This window comes from Asterias amurensis, chromosome 4 (genome assembly GCF_032118995.1).
Source record: "Asterias amurensis chromosome 4, ASM3211899v1".
Classification (NCBI taxonomy): domain Eukaryota; kingdom Metazoa; phylum Echinodermata; class Asteroidea; order Forcipulatida; family Asteriidae; genus Asterias; species Asterias amurensis.
This window is the reverse complement of record NC_092651.1, coordinates 23219204-23228635: the sequence shown is the minus strand read 5'-3', so window position 1 is coordinate 23228635 and position 9432 is coordinate 23219204. Positions and strand designations below refer to the sequence as shown.

Here is a 9432-nt window from a genome sequence, read left to right as displayed (position 1 = left end):
AGTGCCATGTCTCACTGGAGAAGGGGGACAAGAAATGGAAATTTCAAAGTGCGGAAGTCGGTGATGTTCCTGCGAAGACGGGCTATCTATGCTCCAAGTGCAGTGGCGTAACCAGAGGGGGGGCAGGGGGGGCCGGCGCCCCCCCGCTCAGAACCCTTGCCCCCCCTCTTGCCCCCCCATATGAAATCAGAGAAAAGTATATTCTTATAGACCTAATATATAAATCGTTTAAGGCTGCATAAAATGCTGCCGTAAAAAGGAAAACTTTTATTCATATTATTATCAGTAGGCCCTATGTGGACTATAACATGAAAAATGCATGGAAACGCGCGCGCGATCGTATTGGCGGTAAATGTTTGTTGTGGTTTTGCGGTTTCAGAGATTGCAGGGTGTGACAAAGTTCTGTTAAATACGTGGTGGTCTGAACGCAGACCAATAGCTCCGTTAACACAACTTAGTCAGCTCATGGAGGTAGAAATTTCTACCTCCATGGTCAGATGCACTACAGAGAAATTTACTACAGCAAAATGGCCAGCGAAAAAGGTTGCTTAGACCATTTCTTCTCCTTTGAGGCAAGCGGTGCAATTGAGAGGTAGGCCTATTTTAAATATCCATTTCATAACTAAAATGTGATTATTAAACACCCACATTTTCAATCCTGTATTTGTTTTTATGGCTTACACTAGTTACAATAAGGCCGAGTAAAAAAAAGAAACATGTTTAGTGTCTGGGTTTCTCAAAAAAAGGAAGGAGGAGGGGCTTTTTATTTTCTATTTCAAGATGGCCGCCATGAATGTCAAATATCAATTGTTTTTTTCTGCTGCTGAAATACACAAAACATTAATGAAACAGTTTGGTCAAGGCATTCAGACAAGACATTCAGATTTTTTTTTTGCTGAGATCATTTAAAATAACCCTTTTTCAAAAAAAAAAAAAAAAAAAATGTACATAAAAAAAACCGAAGAAAAAAAGGAGCTGTCCTGTAAAAAGGAAGCAGGCGGGGACGCTAAACATTTCTATTTTTCTATTTTTACTTGGCCTAATATTATTATGTTTTGGGTATTTACACACCCACAGAGCCTATTTGAGAATGCCGTGTACAACTCTAAATTGGTACTTGGTGATCACAGTTGGTAATGTAATCCTTTTATACAGTCGAAAAGTTTTATCTTATACAAAATGACAAGTTCAAGTTTGTTGTTTTCCCAATCTTTTGTTACCTGCTGTCTATGTAGACTTTTTTAGAACTGCATTGGGGTGTATCAACTATATATCAGTTAACATATTTACTATAATCTTGCATTTCTTTGGCCCCCCCCCCCAAATTAATCTTTGCCCCCACTTGCCCCACCAAATGAAATGTCTAGTTACGCCGCTGTCCAAGTGCTACCATGATGTTGACAAAAAGAAGGCCAAGGAAAGGTAAACGACAAGCAACAGGTCTCAGAGACCACCGAGACGCACGAGATATGTTCAAATTGCAAGCTGAATTTTTCAACGTGCTAAAAATACGAAACTTCCCGAGATGGACCTGCTGTGTCTTAAGTGTGTCCGTGCTGCTGAATTGGCCAATGCAGAAAGATGTTTAAATTGCCCAACTTTATTTGTGAAGTGTAAACCTGGACGTACTGTAGATCAAAGGGGTACAGGAGAAGAAGCAAGCATGCATGCGGTGTTCCCCCTGAAGCATTCGATGGCAAAGACGGATATCTGTGCTACAAATGCATACCTGTAGTTAAAAAGCACTACAACTGGATGTAAAAAAACCATCCCCGCCAAGTACATGTACTTCGCGGCCGAGTATTTTTCTATGAAGACCAGGAATAAACATTATAAAGTTATAAGTGTCCCAAAAAACATGCACCATTCCAACTTGGAATCCAAGTCGAGGCTTAAGAATAAGCGTTTTAAAAGAAGGCCATACAAGAAATCAATGAGGGCAACTATAATCGAGCATTTGAAACACTTCTTGGAAATAGCAACCGAGCAAGAAAAGTGTTTTATAATGTGCGAGTCAATATATCACTAAAGAAATCAAAGCGTATCCTAAGCTTAGCATACTTTCTAAAACTCCAATGTTTGACTACCTTAAATTGATACCTGGAGTGATATCGTTGACGAGGCTTCATCATCCATGCCGTTTCTCGTTCATGTTTTGAAGGCAGCACTTCCGAACCCTGCTAATGGAAGAGAACTACTTGCCACAGGGAGAAACTTCTCGGACAAAAATGTTTGTCTGCCAAACAAGCCAAAGTTATTCTAGACAGGCGCTTGGGATTTATTCTGTCCGTCATTTTATTTTCTCATAAGCCAAACATGTACTCTTTCATCCAGGGCTGTGTTTCGCTACAGCTCAGACGACAATACCATTGTGGGGTTATCCTCCTGCAGTGTTTGAATGGTTTTGGTGTCGCCAAAGGTCTGCATGCTACTCTCAATCTAATTGAAGCTCTAAAAAGACAGAAAGAAAGCTCGAAGATCACATCCGCCGAAAAAACAGATCAGGGTGGTTCGGAGGAAGCTTCATGCTCAAGTGCTGTGGACCCTCAATCTGTAACCTTTCTTCAAGATGGGTCAGATGAAGTACAACTAGAATATGATGAAGATATTGAGTGGGTCAATAAACTGATTTGAGGTCACCAGAAGTATGGAGTTCTAAATTGAATTCAGCAGATCACAGCAGAAGAATGGGCCCCTCCCCTTTTTTCAACACTGAGTTACAAATTGTCTTACAATACTAGTGTCTTAAATCATAACCTACGTATTCGTTCTTCTCAGAGGGATTGGAAGATTCTAAGAACTACGTAGCAATGTTAGAAATGCTGTTGAGAAACTACACTGGCTACATCAGCAACAGTGGTTTTTCTAAGTAGTACTCGTTCGCTAAGAGAAAAAGAGAATTCTTAGGTGTCATCATCATTCCAGTGCAAAAGTTATTGATGACAGGCCAACAATTTGTTCATCATCTTTTTGCAAATCTTTAATTTAAGTTACTCTACAAGGAATTTTGCTCCAATCTCCAAACTCCTTCAATGCATGCTAACGGGTACGTATCCCATGATGGACTTGATTAATCTGACTTGATGTTTACATTTTATTTGTTGAAGTATTGAAGTGTACGCGTTGAACAGTTGATAACCATCGCCCCTGGAGACCTTAGTTTCCCCTTCTTTTTTCCGAAATAAGTACACTGTTGGTTACACCTAGAACGACGAGGTTTGTTCTGCTATCGTCTCTACAATCAATAGCGGAGTGAGCCTCATAGTTAGGAGTATAGGCCTAACTATGTCACTTCAATCCACACAGTTGGATCAATCACACATCCTGTTGAGCTCTATGGGTGATCCCAACTATACTTGGGATGCTTAACACTCACGATGGGACCAATCCCAACCCACTGTAATTGGGACGATGGTCAATTTGGGGCAAAACATTGTCACAGGCCTCAATGCCGAGAAATTTTCTACCAGACAAAAGGGCCCAATTTCATAGAGCTGCTTAGCATAAAAATTTGCTTAGCATGACATTTCTTCTTTGATAAAAACAGGATTACCAACCAAATTTCCACATGATTTTCAGATAAGCAAACAACAGCTGAGTACCAGTAACAAGCAATATGTAACAATTGGAAATTTGGTTGGTAATCCTGTTTTTATCAAGAAAGAAATTCCATGCTTAGCAGATTTTTATGCTTAGCAGCTCTATTAAATTGGGCCCTGGTCTTGAACACGGGCTCAACACTGTCACTGGACTAGAAATATTTTTATAACCTAAAATATTTAATTAAACATCCATCAAATCGTTTGCAGTACCTGCTGCTAAACATAAGATTCAAACAACCTCTAGCCACCAGGCAATCTCGGTGGTCTAGATGGTATGACAGTGACAGTGGTGGAGGGGGGGGGGGGGGGGAGGTTATAGGAGTTAGAACTTGAAACATACATTTTAATCGCCTTTTTTGCACGCAGTTATTTAACATTCACTGCTATTACTGAAGGCCCTAAGTTGTTGGATAATTCCAGCAATTCATGCTTTTCCTACATGAATCAAAGGGATGTGTTACCATACCTGTGTCCTCATTTCTGAGTTGTTTTTGTAAATGTATCTATAATCATAATTCATGATCATACTTAGCTAACTATACCCATAGCAACCAATATATAACCCATAGCAACCAATGAACTCTACCCTGACAAAAAAAAGGTTGTTTTTGTTATGGGGTTGGATTGTATGTGCAAATTTGTGGTAAAGAATGAACACTTAATTTTTGAAGGACAAGGGAATTTTTTATTGCAAACTGTTTACCAACCAGCAGTGATTGGCTTATTTTAAAAAGCTGTTAGACACACATATTTGTTTAGCACAGAAAATATTGTTTAGCAGATCACCAGCTAAGTAAGAATAAAATGACGTCTATGACTGGTATGAATAATAATCTCGTCATTTTTAGTTGTGACTTGTGAGCATTTATGTTTTAAGTTTTTTTTAACGGTAATAAACCTAAGGGAAACTGATTGGGCAAATTTAACACAGTTGAACTGTTATTCTGCTCCAAAAACTGTTAAAAGCCTTTGGTTTTGGTGTACACGTACAATACACAAGCTTACCTAAACCTTTACAGACAGTGAGTTGTTTTGTGTAGCAATGTTGTCGCCCTATATAATAATATAGGATGGAGGTTGGATGTCGCAAAAACGCACTCGATCCCACGTGGTGGAGATGAGGGTGTCATCAACGCGGCGAAATTAATCGAGAGCGCTCACCTGGCCCTGTGAACGAGGTTGTTAGATGAGCGATTACACACCACGCGGATGTACGGCCTCTTTCGAAACAACGACTTTGAATTCGACTTCAGGCTCCGTCCTCGTCTACTGAAGCCCTAGGTAGTGCGGAAGCAAAGCGCGCGCGTGCAATATTATGGGGCCAAGCTCGCCTGAGCCGAGTCCAAAACTGAAGCCGTGGTTTCGGAAAGAGCCACAGAGCATACGAGTGTTTTGTGGTTCTTTTTTTTCATGGAGCAATGGTAGAATTAAGAAATCTGTAGCTGGGGTGCAGTGTGCAGTGTGTGACATTAGCTTGGACGTCATGGAATGTGTAGCGAAACAAAAAATGAAGTCGTGCTCGAAGTGCAATGTTTCACTGAGGAAGGGGGAGAAACGATGGAAATTTCTAAGCTCAGAAGTCGATGATGTGCCCGCGAGAACGGGGTTTCTGTGCGCCTACTGCTTTCACGATGTTGAACTGAACAAGGCAAAGAAGGCAAGCAGTGATTCTCAGCAGAGTCCACATGGCCGATGTTTGAATTGCCATTGTGAATTTAAACGTGTAGGTAAAGGTACAATAGATGCAGCAAGCGTGCCTGCGGCCTTTCCGTGACATCTTTGACGGAAAGGAAGGATTCTTGTGCCGCAGTTGCCTGCCTGAAGTCCTGAAGCGACTACAAATCAAGAGATGCAAAGGTACAGGAGTATACAAGAAAATTACAAAAACAGTTTCAACGAGAAAGATGCACAAAACAAAAAAGTCGAAAAAGACAAAATTCTAACAGTAACAACAGAGCCTTGGCAGTTGGCACCAGCAGGATTTCATGCCATCGAGGAGAAACTAACGTCCGTCGATGTCGGTTTTTTCCCATAACCGATATATCGAAAATTTAATATCGAGTATACTCGATATATCGAGTATTTCCCGCGCGCAAGATGGAAGCCTAAAAACAGCACTTGGTATACTCATGGAGGTAGAAAGATATATACCGTAGACTGACAGTTTAATAGGGTTACATTTCAACTTGTTTTTGTCTGATCCCCCGAACTTGTTTGTAGTTCAAACAATTTCAAATTGCGTAGTCCCGCCCCGATTATTTCTGGTTTTACAACAAAGTATGATCGCCGCTACCGCTGGCTTGGCCATTTGGTGAACGCTCACCACAATTCTCGATTCGTGATTGGCCATGATTGGCCGTCTCAAAATGACACAGAGCCTTTGTGAGTTGCGTGACTCGCCGACATTAAGGTGTCAGTTGCCGATGCATTGATGTAGAAGTGTCAATCAAGTTGTCCGACGGGCGCCCGGACTACATTTACGGTTGAAAATGGTTGAGATAATCATCGAAAAAAAATCACTAGAAAGTCCCGCAAAACACAGACCTACCACTCCGCGATCACAATATACAACGCACGCAGCATGCAGTCACATAGTCTCAATAAAGGCTCGTAGTCTTTTTACTTTGCATTCTATAACAAAGGCAAGAAACATTGAATGCTAGAACGCCCTCTATTGTCGAAATAACGCAGTGCATCACGCGTTACCCGCCTTGACCAAAGACTGCACGTGTCTGTGCGTGCTTGGGCAAACGGGTTTCCCCCCCCCCCCCGAATTGCAATAACCATACACGCTGGTGTGCACGCTTAAACCGTACAAAAGCATAGTCTTCGCTGGTACGCACGCAATAGCCGCCGACAGCGTGGTCTGTGCTGCGAAGCATAAAGTTCCTCGGAAATGTTAGCTTGTTTACCGAAAACAACACAACGTGTAGGCTTTATTTGACCAAAATGACGCCATTACGATACCTTGGATTGTTAGAAAGATTATTTTACTGTATAACGTAAGATTGTTTTCTTCCTTGTTTTGTTTTGTCTTATTGATTCGGGGAAGTTTTTGCGGGGTGAAGACGCATTGATTTTGATCACATGCGCAATGGGAAGTTGCATCTTAAACAGCCTATGGGGCAGCAGCGGCGGTTTCTTTTGAGGTTTTACCGAGCGCTCGCCGCGGGGTCGTGAACTTCTGCGGGGCCGGCGGCTGATGGCGAAAACACAAAGAACAAGCAGACATACTTGGTTGTAAAACGTATTTTATTTAATAGGGCAACTCAAAATTATGAAACTACATAACGACGACGGCTTTTCTAATACTCAAACACAGATTTCTTTTAAATAATCGGACACTCTTTTGGTATTTTCGATATCATTTAGGAACATCGAAATTTTCAAAACATCGAAATTATTTTCGATATATCGAAAATCCGATATTACGATATGATTATAAAAGTGACATCGGCGATTTCGATGTCAAAAAAATATCGAGTTTTTGAGTATTTTCGATATATCGACGGACGTTAGGAGAAACACTGGCGAAGACTCTAAGCCTAGGCCTATAAAACTATATAAAATTAAAACAAGAATTAAGTGTCATTACGTTTCTTTCAATTTCAAAATCAAAATCAGACTTTGCCCGGCTACGAGTCCTAAGGTTCCCTCAAGCTGTGAGGGGAGCCATAGTTTCTAGAAGTAGACTTCTTCTTCTTCCTTGTAAAGTGCAGATTCAAATGATTAAAGATGTACGTAGTACGTGTGAGCGCATGGGTTGACTTTTAGGCAACGGGTATTTGTGTCAGGTGCAGATACAATTACGTGCAGGTGCAAGTAAAAAAGCTGGAGGTTGGATTGCCAGTTGATACATCACAAAAGAAGTCAAAACATAGCAAGTGATAGGCACTCTCTGAATGACATGACTGAAGCGCCCATGTTTGACTACCTTTGAATTGATACATCTTCATCGGACAAAATTGCTTGTCTGCCTGCCAAGCAGGCGAAAGTTATTCTTGACAGAGCGCTTGGCCCCTTGGGATTTATGCTGTCTGTCATTTTACTTTCTCATAAGTTCTATTCTAAGCCCATTATGTTTTCAATTTCATGTACAATTGAGAAACACAAGTTACAGTACACTGATTATATGATGATGCTTTGGAGTATTTTTTAGATACAATATTTTCCACTGTGACAGAAATTGCAATAAACCTTGTCACTATTCCCGCCTGAGTGATACTGATTTGCCCAAAGACACTGTGGTGTGGGGAAAAAAAGATGGGTGGGGGGCTTTTTCCATCCCTCAATGGCCCCTTTCCATCCCACAATGCATATTGGCAATTCAACACATGTAACCAGCCATGCATATTGGCAATAAGGTCAATGGAGGTGATGTGGGTTTTTTTGCTTCAAAAAGTTTACCTCTACTAACCACAATATGTAAAATTTCAACAAGTATCTCATTCACTAGAACTAATTTGAACAAGTTTAAACCAACAAGGGGTCATTTCTGTAAACTGACTTTTAGTTTATTAAATTGTATTTTTTTAACAATGAATTTTGTTTATATAGCACTTTATCAAAGCATCTCATTGCGCTTCCAACATTATTACCCCTGACAAGAGCATGATGTCAGGGGTATCTAAATCATTCCTTAAATCATTCTGATAAATTGGGGGATGTACTTCCCAAAATTTTATATGGCTGAAGAAATGCATCAGAGTATGGGTTACTCTAAAAGCCGTGTCCAAATTGGTGACTATTGGCTAAGGTACTCTAAATCCAAGAACTCGACTATGACTTAGAATTGAAGACAATCTTTAGCTAACACCCCTGGCATTAGTGGAAGCTGCATGGTTTTAACATTTGGCTATAATATGTGATTAATATGTGGAAAGAATGTGGGGATCCCTTCTGTATGTGATAAGATTTTAAGTTGGTTGTCTTTTTTGATGGACACTGTGAGACAGGGTGTGCTAATTAAATGTTTTCTTTGTGTAAAGTGTGTTGACAGGATTATAGGATAAAAAACATTGTTGCGTGGTTTTCCTTCTACCTCGTCGACTAACACGTCAGCCATTTATGGGGGTCAAAATTTTGACTCCCATAAATGGCCGACCATGTTAGTTCGCACAGTAGAAGGAAAACCACACAATTTCGAGGCAAACTTGTGTGGATCATTGTATTCTACTTTTAAAACATCTTTCCAACCATATGCATTTTATAAAAAACGGTTACAAACGCTTTTGTTTTGACCAACTCGTCCGATCCAAGGCAACGTGTTCCTTTAATTAGAAACAAATTCAGTGAATTGTACTGCTGAATAGCTTTATATATATCAACTGACCTCTTGACTGTAGCAGTAATATAAGGCTAAAATGACAACAAATCACATCAATTACAATTCTGCTGTGGGGAAGACAAAATGCTTTTATAATAAAAAGACCAAGATAACATTTTGAGTTGTACTGTATTCGAAATTTCCTGTCTGTGTAATTTGTTTTCAGGTAAAAAAGTAATAGATTAAAAAAACTATCACTGGAGCTGCCGGGGATTGAACCCGGGGCCTCGCGCATGCAAAGCGCGCGCTCTACCACTGAGCTACAACCCCTTCGATGAATAAATGAGGAAAATTGTTGTATATATACCTAAATATATTAAGTGTATTTTCATAAGACTTCAAATTAGCTCAAAGCTATAGTTATTATAAGTTAAAATATGTTTGCATATCTAATCAAATTAAATATACTTGTTTACTACAATTATAATTAATTAACTTAAATTTTGAAATATTATGTCTTTACGAATGTATAATTTATCAATAGAAAAAAGAGTTTGAACGAGG

The 9432-nt window shown here is 39.9% G+C and overlaps 1 non-coding gene across 1 annotated transcript; it reads right to left on the bottom strand.

The window, feature by feature from the left end:
- Nucleotides 1-9126: 9126 nt before the first annotated feature.
- Nucleotides 9127-9198, bottom strand: Trnaa-ugc (transfer RNA alanine (anticodon UGC)). The gene has a single exon. It is a non-coding gene; the product is annotated as a tRNA-Ala (tRNA).
- Nucleotides 9199-9432: the final 234 nt, after the last annotated feature.